The sequence below is a fragment of the Phyllobates terribilis genome, unplaced genomic scaffold (genome assembly GCF_046119375.1).
Source record: "Phyllobates terribilis strain yellow unplaced genomic scaffold, ASM4611937v1 Scaffold_4__5_contigs__length_816908805, whole genome shotgun sequence".
NCBI classification, from domain to species: Eukaryota; Metazoa; Chordata; class Amphibia; order Anura; family Dendrobatidae; genus Phyllobates; species Phyllobates terribilis.
Window position 1 is genome coordinate 380,573,269 of NW_027362764.1, and position 17,911 is coordinate 380,591,179.

The following is a 17,911-nucleotide window of genomic DNA, read 5'->3' on the forward strand; positions in this document are numbered from 1 at the left end:
CTGATCTGGCAACAGCAATCAGAGAAAGTTGGAGCCAGATTGATGAAGAGTACTGTTTGTCACTCATTAAGTAAATGCCTCAGAGACTGCAAGCTGTTATTAAAGCCAGAGGTGGTGCAACAAAATACTAGTGATTAGTGTTGAGCATTCCGATACTGTAATATCGGGTATCGGCCGATATTCGAGGTATCGGAATTCCGATACTTAATTCCGATACTTTTACAATATCGGATACCGGAATCGGAAGTTCCCATAATGCCTGCGCTCTGCAGTGTCTGTGAAGGATGACAAGTTGGATGGCAGCGCGATCCAGCCTGTCATCAGAATGCCATCCCAGCGGGGGAGAATTCTCCTGATTGTTTAAAAGCCGGCGGGCGGTATAAAGCCGCCGGCTTTTAAACAATCACACAGCCCCATACTGCTTCCCCGCAGCCTCCCACCCCGATCCTCCGCTCCCCTCGCCACCTCCCATCCCGATCGTAAGTTAGGACCGGGCGGGGAGTGCAGCACCAAGGAGCGGGGAGCGAAGGACCCGGGCGGGGAAGCCGGCAGTGAAAAGACTTCACCGCCGGCTTTCCCGTTCTGTGCTGCGCTTTCCCGCCGGTTATTTCAAATGAACAGCTGAGGTATCAGCTGATGCCGATCAGCTGTTCATTTGAATTAGCCGCGGTGCCCTCAGAGGGTTCATGTGAGTTCATGCTTGACTGCATGAACTCACATGAACTTTCCCACGGCCGCACAGGTCAGCCTCACCTCCCAGACGATCAGACCGTCATGATTAGTGTGTGTGCGGGGTGTGTGCGCGGGGTGTGTGCGCGATGTTTGTGCGGGTATGCGCGGTGTCTGTGCGATGTGTGCGGGTGTGTGCGTGCAGGCAGACATAGGCCGATGTGACACTACTACTCCCATCGGCCTATGTCTGTCCCCCGTCCACTCCTGCCAGCAGGATCAGCTCGATGGGAGCAGTAGTTCCCATCAGACTGATCCTGCTATTTAAATTGCCCTACTGTGTCCCCAATAAATGTTAAATACACGTCATTGGTGGCCAGTGGTTACCTAAAAGAAATTAGTTCATACATTACCTGTCCCCGCCGATCGCCACCTAAAATAAAGTAAAAAATAAAAAACTACACCTATACTCACCAAGACACCTAATTCCCCGAAGCCATCGATCTCCTGTAATAAAATATAAAATAATAAACCACAACCTTATCCTTACCCCTCCGTAGCAGTCCACGAGTGTCCCACGAAGATCTCCAGTTCAGAGCAGCCACATAGAATGTGACCGCTCTGAACCGCTGCCCCCGCTAGAATGACGGGGCCGTAAGGGTTCACCGGAGTTCAGGCAGCGCTGCTCCGGTTAGCTCCTTTACGGCCCTGCTGTATCGTGAGAAATTCCCACGGTACAGCAGTGCCGTAAAGGGGGTCTCCGGAGCTGCGCTGCCTGAATGCACTCCGGTGACCTCAGTCAGTGGCTCCCGCTGCCGGGAGCGGACGTGTTCCCGGCAGCGTGAGCTTACAGCACCCATGCACAGCTGTCACCATCTCCAGATGTGACAGCTGTGCATGGGAGATCAGCGCAGGAACGTGGACAGGTAACTATTATTTTTAGTAAACTAAGAATTAAATAAAATTGTGTGTTTTATTTCAAATAAATTATTTTTTTCTGGGTGTAGTGTGTTTTTTCTTTTTAACACTTTGTAGGTTAGTAATGGGGGTGTCTTATAGACGCCCATCATTACTAACCTGGGCTTCATGGCAGCTGGCGCTGACATGAACCCCACCACTATTACCCCCTGCCACCGCACCAGGGCAGCGTGGAAGAGCGAGGCTAAGTGCCAGAGTTGGCGCATCCTATGGATGCGCCATTTCTGGGGCGGCTGACGACTGGTGTTTCTAGCCTGGGAGGGGGCCAATATTCATGGCACCCTTCCTGGGCTATTAATATCAGCCCCCAGCTGTCTGCCTAGCCTTTGCTAGCTATTAAAATAGGGGGGACCCCACGTCATTTTTTTGGGGGGGTCCCCCATTTTAATAGCTAGTAAAGGCTAGGTATTCAGCTGGGGGCTGATATTAGTAGCCTGGGAAGCTCCGTGGGTTTTACCCCCTTCCCAGGCTTCAAACATCTGCCCCAGCCGTCTGCTTAACCTCCGCTAGAGACTAAAATTATGGGGGATCCCACGCCATTTTTTTTTTAAATAAATCCATTATTTTAACACTAAATGACATTTGAGGAGTTAATAAAGATGCAGTCCCTAAATTATTATTTATTTTTTAATTAATTTTTCCCAAAACTTTTGACGTGGGCTTCGCCATATTTTTGTATGCCAGCCAGGTACAGCATCCAGCTTCTATGAACGCGCCATTTTCCGGCGCGGCTGCGGACTGCAATTTTCAGCGGGGGGCAGAAAGCTTGGGCCTCCCTGCGCTGCAGATTCCATCCCCCAGCTGCCTAGTTGTACCTGGCTGGACACAAAAATAGGGAGAAGCTCCACGTTTTTTTTTTTTTAATTATTTCATGAAATTCATGGAATAATTAAGAAAAAAAGGGCTTCCCTATATTGTTGTGTCCAACCAGGTACAAATAGGCAGCTGGTGGTTGGGGGCAGCCCGTTCCTGCCTGCTGTACCTGGCTGGACCCAAATATAGTGCAAAGCCCCACGTCAATTTTTTTTAAATTATTTCAGGAAATTCATGAGATAATTAAAAAAAAATTGATGTGGGGCTTCGCCCTATATTTGTGTCCAGCCAGGTACAGCAGGCAGGAACGGGCTGCCCCCAACCACCAGCTGCCTATTTGTACCTGGTTGGACACAACAATATATGGAAGCCCTTTTTTTCTTAATTATTTCATGAATTTCATGAAATAATTAAAAAAAAAAAATACGTGAAGCTTCTCCCTATTTTTGTGTCCAGCCAGGTACAACTAGGCAGCTGGGGGATGGAATCTGCAGCGCAGGGAGGCCCAAGCTTTCTGCCCCCCCCCCCCCGCTGAAAATTGCAGTCCGCAGCCACCCCGGAAAATGGCGCGTTCATAGAAGCTGGATGCTGTACCTGGCTGGCATACAAAAATATGGCGAAGCCCACGTCAAAAGTTTTGGGAAAAATTAATTAAAAAATAAATAATAATTTAGGGACTGCATCTTTATTAACTCCTCAAATGTCATTTAGTGTTAAAATAAAGGATTTATTTAAAAAAAAATTGACGTGGGGCTTCGCCCTATATTTGTGTCCAGCCAGGTACAGCAGGCAGGAACAGGCTGCCCCCAACCACCAGCTGCCTATTTGTACCTGGCTGGACACAACAATATAGGGAAGCCCTTTTTTAAAAAAATTATTTCATGAAATAATTAAAAAAAAATTGACGTGGGGCTTCGCACTATATTTGTGTCCAGCCAGGTACAGCAGGCAGGAATGGGCTGCCCCCAACCACCAGCTGCCTATTTGTACCTGGTTGGACACAACAATATAGGGAAGCCCTTTTTTTCTTAATTATTCCATGAATTTCATGAAATAATTAAAAAAAAAAATGCGTGGGGCTTCGCCCTATTTTTGTGCCCAGCCAGGTACAACTAGGCAGCTGGGGGCTGGAATCTGCAGCGCAGGGAGACCCAAGCTTTCTGGGCCCCACCCGCTGCAAATTGCAGTCCGCAGCCGCCCCAGAAAATGGCGCGTTCATAGAAGCGCCATCTTCTGGCGCTGTACCCAACTCATCCAGGGCCCTGGTGCGGTGGCTCACTGGGTAATAAAGGGGTTAAGGCCAGCTTGGCATTATCAGCTGGCCCTAAGCCCGAAATTCATGGGGTCACGCCAATATTAGACATGACCACCATGAATTTCTAGTAAAGTATTTAAAAAAACACAACACCCAGAAAAAAGTCCTTTAATTGAAATAAACACACAATTCTTTATTGTTCTAAATTAAACCATACTTACCATCACGCCCATTCCAGCTGAAGCCAACGATCTCCTGCAATAAAAGTAAAATAATAAAGCAACATCATCCTTACCTTTCCATGGCTCCCACGACAGCTTCAGCTCTGCTACATCGAGATGACAGGCTGGACCGCAGCAGAACGCTGCCATCCATCCTGTCATCCCGCAGACACTGAGAAGCGCAGGCATACTTCCACTCCTCAGTGTCTGGCTGTGACGGCATCCAGATGAGCCGAGGTCATGTCCAATGAACTCAGCTCACCTCATGTACGTCACTGACAGCGTGGGGAAATTCTCCTGCACTCAGCACTTCAGCGTGAGAATTTTCCCACGCTGTCAGTGACGTGCATGAGGTGAGCTGAGTTCATTGGACATGACCTCACCTCATGTATGTCACTGACAGCGTGGGAGAATTCTCACGCTGAAGCGCTGAGTGCAGGAGAATTTTCCCACGCTGTCAGTGACGTGCATGAGGTGAGCTGAGTTCATTGGACATGAACTCGGCTCATCTGGATGACGTCACAGAGAGACACTGAGGAGCGCAAGCATGCCTGCGCTTCTCAGTGTCTGCGGGATGACAGGCTGGATGGCAGCGTTCTGCTGCGGTCCAGCCTGTCATCTCGATGTAGCAGAGCTGAAGCTGTCGTGGGAACCATGGAAAGGTAAGGATGAGGTTGCTTTATTATTTTACTTTTATTGCAGGAGATCGTTGGCTTCAGCTGGAATGGGCGTGATGGTAAGTATGGTTTAATTTAGAACAATAAAGAATTGTGTCTTTATTTCAATTAAAGGACTTTATTCTGGGTGTTTGTGTTTTCTTTTAACTTTGACTATGGGGTTAGTAATGGGGGTGTCTTATAGACGCCTCTCCATTACTAACCTGGGCTTGATGTCAGCTGGCATTATAAGCTGACATCAACCCCAACCCTATTACCCCCTGCCACCGCACCAGGGCAGCGTGGAAGAGCGAGGCTAAGTGCCAGAATTGGCGCATCCTATGGATGCGCCATTTCTGGGGCGGCTGACGGCTGGTGTTTCTAGCCTGGGAGGGGGCCAATGTTCATGGCACCCTTCCTGGGCTATTAATATCAGCCCCCAGCTGTCTGCCTAGCCTGTGCTAGCTATTAAATTAGGGGGGACCCCACGTTATTTTTTTTGGGGGGGTTCCCCCATTTTAATAGCTAGTAAAGGCTAGGTATTCAGCTGGGGGCTGATATTAGTAGCCTGGGAAGCTCCGTGGGTATTACCCCCTTCCCAGGCTTCAAACATTTGCCCCAGCTGTCTGCTTAACCTCCGCTAGAGCCTAAAATTAAGGGGAACCCCACGCCAATTTTTTTTAAATAAATCCTTTATTTTAACACTAAATGACAAGTACAGTAATCAACACTGTCACTGTACTTCATATATATGTGACTGACATGTTTCTATCTATCTAATCTATGTGTGATTCTCTATTCTTTCTATTCTAAATTGTCGGGTACAGATGCTGAATTGCTGGCCGGCTTTCTTAAAGAGACGGTGCATGAAAACACTATTATTTTTTTAAATAAATCCTTTACACTAAATGACAAGTACAGTAAGCAACACTGTCACTGTACTTCATATATATGTGACTGACATGTTTCTATCTATCTAATCTATGTGTGAAGCTCTATTCTGTCTGTTATAAATTGTCGGGTACCGCTGCTGAATTGCCGGCCGGCTTTTTTAAAGAGACGGTGCACGAAAACACTATTATTTTTTTTAATAAATACTTTGCAGTAAATGACAAGTACAGTAAGCAACACTGTCACAGTACTTCATATATATGTGACTGACATGTTTCTATCTATCTAATCTATGTGTGAAGCTCTATTCTGTCTGTTATAAATTGTCGGGTACCGCTGCTGAATTGCCGGCCGCCTTTCTTAAAGAGACGGTGCATGAAAACACTATTATTTTTTTAAATAAATCCTTTACACTAAATGACAAGTACAGTAAGCAACACTGTCACTGTACTTCTTATATATGTGGCTGGCATGTTTCTATCTATCTAATCTATGTGTGAAGCTCTATTCTGTCTGTTATAAATTGTCGGGTACAGATGCTGAATTGCCGGCCGGCTTTTTTAAAGAGACGGTGCACGAAAACACTAATATTTTTTTTAATAAATCCTTTACACTAAATGACAAGTACAGTAAGCAACACTGTCACTGTACTTCATATATATGTGACTGACATGTTTCTATCTATCTAATCTATGTGTGAAGCTCTATTCTTTCTGTTGTAAATTGTCGGGTACCGGTGTATGCCGCTGATGAATTGCCGGCTTTTCATGTCATTCTACATTATTCTTAGTTGTTTTCCTTCATGTAGAATTAACCTACAAGGAAAGAAAGGGTTTATTTTCATTCCGATATTTGTGTCCCATTGACTTGCATTGGTTTCCGGTATCGGAATCGGCGATATCCGATACTTTTTGGGTATCGGCCCGATCCAATCCGATACGATATTTCCTGATATCGGAAGGTATCGCTCAACACTACTAGTGATGTATTGTGTGTTTGTTTTTCATGATTCCATAATTTTTTCCTCAGAATTGAGTGATTCCATAATTTTTTTACCTCTGCTTGGTCTGAAAAAAATGACCCTTACTGAGTACCACATTTTTAATCTTGATTTCTTTTAGTGTTTCTTAAAGCCCTAAAGTTGCCATTTGAAATGACTTTAGTTTTGTGCCATGTCTGTGATCTACTTTTTTTCAACAACATTAAACAACAAAATTAACATCCTCCGAGCCCGGTGATTCCATAATTTTTGATAGGGGTTGTATGTCATTCCTAATGCCAATCTATACAGCATATGATGACATTTTGTTCTTTATAAAAACTTAATACAGATTCTATATCTCACAATTGCACTATCTCAAGCCCGAAGGTAATGGAAATTTCCCATGGCTGGATAGAAAGCCTTATTGTAAGTAAATGTAAAAAGTTACTCCATGGATTCTAATTCATGACCTCATGTTTACAACACAGGCGCATTAGCCCAGTAAACCACTGGAAGATAACAGATACACATTGTTATCAAGAAGGGCAGTTAGCATTGAATCGCTAATTGGTAAGTTCAAAAAGAAATCCATTGGTTTTACTGTGTGATTCCTAATGCCAATCTATACAGCGTATGAAGACATTTTGTTCTTTATGAAAACTTAATACAAATTCTATATCTCACAATTGCACTATCTCAAGCCCGAAAGTAATGGAAATTTTCCATGGCTGGATAGAAAGTCTTTTGGTAAGGAAATATAAAAATGGACTCCGTTGATTCAAACTCATGACTTCCTGTTTACAAGACAGACACATTAGCCCACTAAGCCAGTAGAACATCACAGATACCTTTACTTATCAAGAAGGGCAGTGAACATTGAATCGCTAATTGGTAAGTGCAAAAAGAAATCCATTGGTTTTACTATGTCATTCCTAATGCCAATCTATACAGCGTATGATGACATTTTGTTCTTTATATAAACTTAATAAAGATTTTATATCTCACAATTGACCTATCTCAAGCCGGAAGATAATGGAAATTTCCCATGGCTGGATAGAAAGCCTTATCGTAAGTAAATGTGAAAAGGTACTCCATGGATTTGAACTCATAAACTCCTGTTTCAAAGACAGGCGCATTAGTCTAGTAAACCACTGGAACACCTCATATACATGCTTTTATCAAGAAGGGCAGTGAACATTGAATCGCTAATTGGTAAGTTCAAACAAAAATCTATTGGTCTTACTATGTCATTCCTAATGCCAATCTAAACAGCGTATGATGCCATTTTGTTCTTTATGAAAACTTAATACAGATTCTATAGCTCACAATTGCACTATCTTAAGCACGAAGGTAATGGAAACTTCCCATGGCTGGATAGAAAGCCTTTCTGTAAGTAAATGTAAAAAGGCACTCCATGGATTCAAGCTCATGACCCCCTATTCACAAGGCAGGCGCATTAGCCCAGTAAACCACTGGAACATCACTGGTCCATATTCTTATCAAGAAGGGCAGTGAACATTGAATCACTAATTGGTCAGTTCAAACAGAAATCCATTGGTTTTACTGTGTCATTCCTAAGGCCAATCTATACAGCGTATGGTGACATTTTGTTCTTTATGAAAGCTTAATACAGATTCTATATCTCACAATTGACCTATCTGAAGCCCGAAGGTAATGGAAATTTCCCATGGCTGGATAGAAAGGCTTATTGTAAGTAAATGTAAAAAGGCACTCCATGGATTCAAGCTCATGACCCCCTACTCACAAGGCAGGCACATTAGCCCAGTAAACCACTGGAACATCACTGGTGTATGTTGTTATCAAAAAGGGCAGTGAACATTGAATCACTAATTGGTAAGTTAGCTCCTGCACCTCCTTCTCCAGTTCGGCCTCCATCTCCGAAATGACCACATCATTCAGAAGCTGATATCACTGCAGCACTGCCTTGGTCAAGCGGCAACAGGCTGTGCTGAAGATAATGTTTATGTGACAAACCGCCCACCGCTGCAGAGTTGTTGAAAGCTGTAACACAGCAGCCTGATCTGCGGCTCTCGCGGCTGAATATACAGCCAGGTATGGTAATGTGTGACAATGGGCGGAACCTGGTGGTGACGGAGTAGATACGGTTTTCCTCTATGCCAGTCCTTTCACTGAGATAAAGAATATGGCTGTGGTGAAATACAACTCCCACTGAGAAGCAGTTTCAAACTGTAAAACATTGGGCCCACCAGAGGATTTGATTCTAAGGGCTCAACTTTCTCCCCCGCTCAAGAGCCCCATAGCAGCTGCAAAGTTTGCGCCTATCATGAACTCTCCTGATGGAGAAGCCAGGGCCCACCAGAGGATTCTCTGGTGGGCTCGTCCAACCCTGCCGAGAAGCAGCCCTTACTAAATGTGTTTGGGAAGGTTCCCGGACACTCTATGGCTGAATTTTTAATGCGGACTGGCTCCCTACCGTCCCTGGCCACATTCACCTGTCTATGTGTTTGTGGTTAGGCGGTACTTTCCACCTAAGTGCACTGGGGAGGGCAAGGATAATGTTGTGGGACCCGTGCTTGTGGCGGAGACGACACCGGGACATATAGTGGCGGCTGGAGACCGAGTATGGACACCCGGCTGCCGCTGCCATGAAGTTGTGAACAGCTTCCGCCTCAACGAGCTTAAAAGGCCACATTTCAAGTGCAAGCAGCTGTCAAAAATTTGGCAGTATAGTATTGCAGCCTGTGTGTGGGTGGCTGGCTGCATACTTGCGCTTGCATTACAAGGAATGGGGTAGGGACAACTGAATGCTGCGCTGGGAAAAGGAGGTGGATGGTGATTGTTATAAGTCTGCAACGACAGGTGCATGGTGGGAGGCATCTTCGCATGCACCAAGGATCACTTATGATGGGCACACTTTTAGGCAGTGACCTGGGAATCAGAGATGCTTCCAGGGGTCTTCCCCATGCTGATCCCATGTCTTTTCAGCACTGCATGCATGTGTCTGATGATGTGTCACACACCACATGGCTAGATAAGGTTGTAAAATGTTAAAATTACATTTCCCAGTGAATGCATTTGTCTTGGTTGAAGCAATGCAAAAGTGCAAAAACGCATCAAAAACGCTCTGTGTAAACATAGCCCAAGGTGTGGAGGAGCATTTTTGTTTTTGGTTATTTATTTTGCCTTATATACAAGTCATTACCCTGGAAAGGATGTTCTTCAACATATTTCCCAGGAAAATGCATTTTGGTTTCGTTTTTGTATGTTTTATTGTGAGTCCGTAAAAGTGGCGTAATACCTCTGACAACATTGTTGACAGCAGTGACCTGAGAGTCAGAAATGCTTCCAGGGGTCTTCCCCATGCTGTTCAAATGTCATTTGAGTACTGTTCCCATCGATATGGGCAATTTTTAGGCCGTCTGCAGACCGAGGGGGAGCCGCCTGAAAAATGCTCGAGTTTCCCATAGACTTACATTGGGCTTGTTACTCGGACCGAGCACTCGAGCATTCCAATTTGCTCGACTCGAACAACAAGTACCCGAGCATTTTAGTGCTCGCTTATCACTAGTACTGAACCTTGACCACAGACTTTTTACTGTACGTACGGTTTCCTGTTTAAGTTTACCAGTCTAATAAAGCTTGTTGAAAGGCTGCAACGCAGCCAATAAACTTGCTTTTAGACTGTGGGCACTTATGGAGCCATCACAGCCATGCCAAGTATTAGTATAGCTGTGATTGGCCGGCGCACCACGTGACCCAGCCTGTATAAAGGCCGGATCACGAGTGCCGACGTGATTCTGCTCTAGTTAGTGTAGGGATAGGATGCAGCTGGGATGAGGAAAAGATTCTGACTGTTCACTCTGCAGAAAAAGACGTTGTGTGTATTCTGCAACCCCTATATGTGGTAGTACTGTGCTAAAAGCTGCTGTGTGTACTCTGCAAACTCATCTGTGAGAGTATTGTACTAAAAGTTGATGTGTGTACTCTGCATCCCCCTGCCTGTGGGAGCACTGTCCTTTAAGTTGCCCTGTGTACTCTGCACACTCCCACCTGTGTTCCTTTAAGCCTCTGTATGTACTCCTCAACCCCCACCTGTGGGAGAACAGTCTTCTAAGCCGCTGTGTGTACTCTGCACCCCTCCCACCTGGGGGAGAACTGTGCCTTTAGGCCGCTGTGTGTTTTCTAGTAGTTTGAGAAATAAATAATTGGTCTCATCCGTCTCATTGCCTTTAGTAGGCCAAAGAAATGAGTTTTCAGGACCGCTCTGTGTTTTCTAGTAGTTTTGCAAATAAATATATCGCATCAGCCATCTCATTGGCATTTCCAGGCCCAAAAATTATTTTTTTCTGAACTGCTGTGTATTGTTTAGTAATTTGGGAAATAAATGGCATCAGTCATCTACTTGTTATTTCTAAGCCAAAGAAATCATTTTTTTAGGACCGCTATGTGTTTTCTAGTGTTTTTTCAAATAAATACAGCTCTGGCAAAAATTAAGAGACCACTGCAAAATTTTCATTTTCTTAGATTTTTCTCTTTATAGGTATATTTTTGAGTAAAATGTACATTGTTGTTTTAGTCTATAAACTACTGACAACATGTCTCTGAAATTCAAAGCTAAAAATTTTGTATTTATTTGCAGCAAATGAGAAATCGTCAAAATAATAAAAAAGAAACAGTGCTCAAATAATGCAAAGATAACAAGTTTGTATTCATTTAGAAACAACAATACTCATGTTTTAACTCAGGAAGAGTTCCGAAATCAATATTTTGTGGAATAACCATGATTTTTAATCACAGCTTTGGCATGCTTTCCACCAGTTTTTCGCACTGCTTTTGGGTGACCTTATGCCAATCCTGGCACAAAAATGTAAACAGTTCTTCTTTGTTTGATGGCTTGTGACTATCCATCTTCCTCTTGATTACATTCCAGAGGTTTTCAATGGGGTTCAGGTATGGAAATTGGGCTGGCCATGACAGGGTCTTGATGTGGTCCTCCTTCATCCACACAGTGATTGACCTAGCTGTGTGCCATAGGGCATTGTCCTGCTGGAAAAAACAGTCCACAGAGTTGGGAAACATTGCCTGAGCAGAAGGAAGCAAGTGTGTTTCAAGAATATGTGGCTTGATTCATACGTCCTTCGCAAAGATTAACTTGCCCAATTCCAGCCTTGCTGAAGCATCCCCAGATCATCACCGATCTTCCACCAAATTTCACAGTGGATGCAAGACATTGTGGCTTGTATGCCTCTCCAGGTCTCCGTCTAACCATTAGATGACCAGGTGTTGGGCAAAGCTGAAAATTAGGCTCATCAGAGAAGATTACCTTACTCCTGTCCTCTATGGTCCAATTCTTATGGTCTTTGGCAAACTTCAACCTGGCTCTCCTTTGCTTCTCATTGATTAAAGGCTTTTTTCTAGTTTTACATGACTTGAGGCCAGCCTCTAGGAGCCTGTTACGAACTGTCCTTGCTGTGCACTTCACCCCAGCTGCCATTTGCCATTCCTTTTGTAGGTCACTTGATGTCATCCTCCTGCGGTTGCTGAGTGACATTCGAATAAGATGACGGTCATCCCGGTCAGTGGAGAGTCGCTTTCATACTATGCCGGTCTGTAGCTTTGTTGTCCCCAATGTCTGCTGCTTGACCTTGTTGTACTGGACTGAAGTCTTCGAAATTTTATGGATGTAGGCAACATGACGCTCACTGTATCTCTCTGCTAGCAAAGCCAGAATTGAGCCCTTCTTTTCCTCACTCAAGACTTTTCTTTTCAACTCCTTTGGCATGGTTAAAAGTTATTTTTTCATTCAAATTACTTTTGGGCTATTCCTAGCAATTGTTTTGCCATCCATCTTGTCCTATTGCAAGAGTATTGTGAAGACCACAGCAGTGTTTTTTATACTTTCCCTCATTACACAAGATTTGGTTCAGGTGATCACCTAATCAGCACATGAGGTAGAATGAGGTGTACTTTGGTTGGAATTCAACTGACACTGGAATGGAATGGCTGTCAGACATGTAGAGATGGTTATTTTTAGAAAACTGTGCAGTGGTCTCTTAATTTTTGCCAGAGCTGTATATCCGATTAGACATCTAGTTGCCAATTCTAGAACCAAAAATTTATTTTTTCTGGATTGATGTTTGATTTTTAGTAGTCTGGGAAATAAGTAATTGGCTTCAGCCATCTAGTTGCCATTTCTAGGCCAAAGAAATAATTTTTCAGGACTGCTGAGTGTTCTCTAGTGGTTTTGGAAATAATTAAATCTACTCTTCCGCCATCTCTTTGCGAGTAGTGTTAGAAAAAACAATTCCTAAAATAGGGGCGTGGCCGGGGTGGTGCTGGTGTAGCTGCTGATTGTGATGATGATGTAGCTGATGCAGGGAGAGGAAGTGGTCATTCTGTACCTGTTACGTTCCCAAATACAACATCTTCCTCTGGTGTACAAAGGCGACAGGATCCTTTCATACGCCAAAATACTGCTGCACAAAGGGTGAAGCCACAAGATGTTGAAAAGGTGTTAGATTGGATGGCTGAGATTGCCTCCAGTTCCTTTGCATTTTCTTCCACCCTGTTCACTACAGAAAGTGCACAGTTGGCATCTGAGGACCATGGTCATCCGGATTCCACCTCACCCCCTTGCAAATAAGCCAAGTAGTCTGAGATCCAAGTCATGCAGCAGTCTCTTCTTCTTTTTGCTGACTCCTGTGGTGTCTTTGCCTATATACCTAGCCAGGGCCGGCGTCAGCACCCGGCGCACCCGGGCAAATGCGGGGCCCTGAGCAGGCGGGGGGCCCCTCACCGTCGGGCACCCCGGTCGCTATGGGACCCATGAGCGGAGGAAAGCAGTGTCAGCGCCCACTCCCCCACTGCTTGCTCAGGGCCCCAGCACAATACTTACCCCTCCCTGTGCCTCCGCAGCAGCTCCTGCATCCTCCGCGGCTGCTGCACTGTGACGTCTCAGGTCAGAGGGCACGGTGACGTATTTACACCGCGCTCTCTCCTGAGCAGTCACAGCGCAGAGCGGGATGAGGCCAGCGACGCTGGAGTCCGGAGCAGCTGCAGCAGGTGAGAAGTGAGGTGAGTATTTGATTTTTTTTTTATTGTATGGAGGCCTGTGGCAGTATAAGGGAGGGGGGTGAGGTGGGGGTGTGTGACATCCTGCATGGGGCATTATATGGGGTGGTTGTGTGACATCCTGCATGGGGCATTATAAGGGAGGGGGGTGTGTGACATCCTGTATGGGGCATTATAAGGGGGGGTGACATCCTGCATGGGGCATTATAAGGGAGGAGGTGTGTGTGACATCCTGCATGGGGCATTATAAGGGAGGGGGGTGTGTGACATCCTGCATGGGGCATTATAAGGGAGGGGGGGTGTGACATCATGCATATGGCATTATAAGGGAGGGGGAGGTGTAACATCCTGCATGGGGCATTATAAGGGAGGGGGGGTGACATCCTGCATGGGGCATTATAAGGGAGGGGGTGTGTGTGAAATCCTGCATGGGGCATTATAAGGAAGGGGCGGTGTGTATCATCCTGCATGGGGCATTATAAGGGGGGTGACATCCTACATGGGCATTATATGGGGGGAACAGCCTGCATGGGGCATTATGTGGGGGGAACAGCCTGGGTGGGGCATTATGTGGGAGGAACTGCCTGCATGAGGCATTATGTGTGGGGAACAGCCTGCATGGAGCGTTATATGGGGGCCAGTATTCTGTATGGAGCATTATATGGGGGCCAGTATCCTGCATGGAGCATTATATGGGGGCCAGTATCCTGCATGGAGCGTTATATGGGGGCCAGTATCCTGCATGGAGCGTTATATGGGGGCCAGTATTCTGTATGGAGCATTATATGGGGGCCAGTATCCTGTATGGAGCGTTATATGGGAGCCAGTATTCTGTATGGAGCGTTATATGGGGGCCAGTATTCTGTATGGAGCGTTATATGGGGGCCAGTATCCTGTATGGAGCGTTATATGGGGACCAGTATCCTGTATGGAACATTTTATGGGGGCCAGTATACTGTGTGGAGCGATTCGCTGGTTTCTGAGCTATTGTGGAATTTACAATAGATATCACTCATGTAATGTATGAAGCGAAATCTTTGCATTGTACTATATATATATTTCTCTTCGGTATCTGTGCATCATGAATCATGGTATGTGTTAAAGGGGCCCACTGAGACTCTTTCACCCGGGGCCCACAAAAACCTGGAGCCGGCCCTGTACCTAGCCCTGCCCCAGAAGTGGAAAAGACTGGGTACACAGATGCCCAGCCACTTGTTATGTTGGAGGATGAGTACATGGGAGGGCTAGTGCACACAGTCAGAGGACCACAGTAAGACATGTCAGATGATGATGAAACTCAGCTGCCAACTGCAGCATCTTTCTGCAGTGTGCAGACCGGCAAGGAGGGCAGAGGTGCGGAGTTGGTGGAAGATGATGTGGGGGACGATGAGGTCCTATATGTCACATGGAGCGGAGGCCATCTTGGTGATGTACGTAGTTTGGAGGAAGAGGATGAGGCCACGTTGCCACAGCAGCACAGCATAAGAGGGAGCAGGGTGCTAAGTCACAGCGGGCAGCCCATAGCTGTAAGTTGGCTGCTACTGCCCACCGTGCCACTGAAATAAGCACATCAAACACAAAAGAGCTCACTGGCATGGCATTTCCTCAAGATTGTGCTGCCGACAACTGACAGGTGGTTTGCACTCAGACTTTGAAGCGTGGCATAAATGTTCTGAACCTGAGCACCACCTGTATGACGGGGCATCTGAATTCCAAGCATGGGGTGCAGTGGAGTACACACCTTAAAATTCATGACAAATGTGAGCCTCTTCCTGCTCTCTCTTCTGCTTCGGTCTTGTCCTCTTCCTCCTGCTCAAGATCAACAGGGCTACCTGTCTATCTGCAAAGAGAGGATATGACAGCATCACCACCACCACCAGTGTCACTGAGCATCTCAACACCACAACACCACATCACATCACAACCAAGTTTTCAGGTAAATGTCATTTACTTCCTATTTTACCATGATTGCTATAGTGACAGAACCCCTTTAAGTCATTTTTCTATCCATATTTGTTTGCAGGGCAATTGTTCTGCTCTTACCCCCATTTTTCTTCCTTTTGAATCCCCGTAGCCTTTACTCTGACCATTTTACAGTCATGTTACAGCACTGAAGTTCGAGTCCCGATTGACTTATATTGGGTTCATTGTCAGTCGTTAAGTTCGGGGTCAAGTTCAAATCCCCGGCAAACCCGAACATCCACAGGTTCGCTTGTAATGACCGGAGGTCCGAGAGAGATCCAGTGAGTCACAAACCGAGACAGAGACAGAAATAAACAACACTTTCTTTACTAAAACAGGGATTATACTAAAACTCAGTATTGCATGAATCAGTCTCAGGTTCTGCCTGGGACACTGTCTCTACTAGATACAGACAATCAGCAAAAGCTGAAATCAATGTGCCAATCTCAAGGTTTCCAGCTTGTGTGAATTATTCTAGAGATCTGGAACAATTTTACCTAAACACTGTGTCAGTCTAGTGAGGGCAGTCTATGGGGACCCCCTGAGATGGCACACTGCATACAATCTTACCACTATGAACAATAATAATGCATGAAACTATATCAATGGCTCTTATACCCTTATTATCAGGATATCCGGATATCTTAAAGTTATGGTAACGTTAACCTCAGAAGCAGTCTATCACAGGCCTGTGAATCGCGGTGGCTGCTGCTAGTCCCGGAAAACTTTGGCGCCAAAACAAAAACAAAGTTCACAAAACAGCAAAAATTCCTTGTCTTGTCGGCCGATGCCGAGCCCACACGCCAGGGACTTTAGTCCTGTAGCCTCAGATTAAGATCTGGGAAGATCTCTTCACAAAGTCTTGTCAATATCCTCTCAGTGGAAATAGCACCAGAAATCTTCTTTCCTCCCGAAGTCTCTCACTGTTATCCAGTACACCCAACCGCATGCTCAGTCACAGAAATGGATTCCTCAGTCCCTTCATCACTCGACACGTGACTCCTCCAGCACAAAGTCTATAATCCACTCAGCATGGACCTCCACAGAACTCCACAGAGCCACACAGCTTCCCAGCTCAGCACTTGTCCTTAAACAGAGATAGGGGTAAACAAACTCCACACAGAAGAGTGTAAAGACAGCGTCTTATTGCAGCTCCTTTTCACAGACTTCCTGTCTAGACTTACACATCAGACGCTCTTAGAATACACACAGTTTCTAGCACTGCCCCTCCTCTGAGCCAGGCCAGGCAAAAGTCACAGGGTCCTAGTGCTCTCCTGCTGTTATCACATTTCACACTCTCACAGGCTCATCACTACTTCTAACCTCTATGTAGAAATAGGAAGTCTCTTTTCCCTGCATGAGTCATTACTGTAAGTGTCCCTGGCAGGGTGGAGGAGCGGAGCAGCTAGGTCAGAAGATGAAGAGAGGGATGACTCATGCAGGGAAAAGAGACTAGAAGAAACTAGAAGAAATTGTAAGAACACAGTGCTATATAATATGATGATTTGAATATATTAAGAGGATAAAAACTTTGATGGGCATGCTTCTTTAAGTTCTTAAAAGCGATTGGCTAACACCACTTCTATTGACTTTGAAAAATCATTTTTATAAGATTGTGATACAAGAATAACACTTATACTCACATATATGATAAAGAAATGCTCGGTGTTGCATTATATACTGTTTCTGTACAGTTTAAAATTCCTTCAAAGGACAATTATATGCACACTGACCTTTAGGATGACTTTGGGAGTGTTAGGTAACCTTTTCATGCTCAAGACATCTTAACAAGATTCTGAGAAAACCTCTACTTAAATAGTAAGAATCATTTGTGAGCCTATTTCATTTTAAAATGGTACAAGCCATGAAGAAGTTTTAAAACATGACCTTTACTTTGAAGTAGAAATATCAATCACAGAAATTCCATTTCATACCAATGCATAGTATCCACAAAAGTATAATTTTGGACTTACTCTGTTTTTTTCTTTTACTACAAAATCTTTGTATAATTGGATTCAAACCTTCAGGGGAAATGTCTGCTTTTAGTTTTTTTTTCTCTTTCTAAAATTTATGCTGTAAAATTAATTTTATGACAAAGGAAGGTGAGAGAAAAGTGCAGCAAACTATTTAGCATCTCAAGTGAGATGAAAATGCAAAGGATATTATGCTATTCATTTTCATTTGTAAACACTGTTTATTTTAAAATTTAATATACAAAAATTTCCAGGATAAAATTGTTCCAAAATGAAAAATCTATAATTGTGGCAAGTGTTCTTATAATAAGCAAGTAATGAAAACAATGTGCATACTTAAATGTATATTCATTAAGGTTTATAAAACAGGTTTATTGTTGACTCGTATACTACACCTACTGTTATTATATAAACCTTTCCTTCAATAGGTTGAGGATGTACATTTAGTGTACAGCGAT

General features: G+C 44.6%; 1 long non-coding RNA gene across 1 annotated transcript in view; it reads right to left on the reverse strand.

Annotated features, from left to right (window-relative positions):
- Nucleotides 1–15,894: 15,894 nt before the first annotated feature.
- Nucleotides 15,895–17,911, reverse strand: part of LOC141264341 (uncharacterized) — a 74,753-nt gene continuing 72,736 nt past the window's right edge. The window contains exon 4 of the long non-coding RNA XR_012319893.1: nucleotides 15,895–16,567. This is a non-coding gene — a long non-coding RNA (uncharacterized lncRNA). The remainder of the gene's footprint in view (nucleotides 16,568–17,911) is intronic.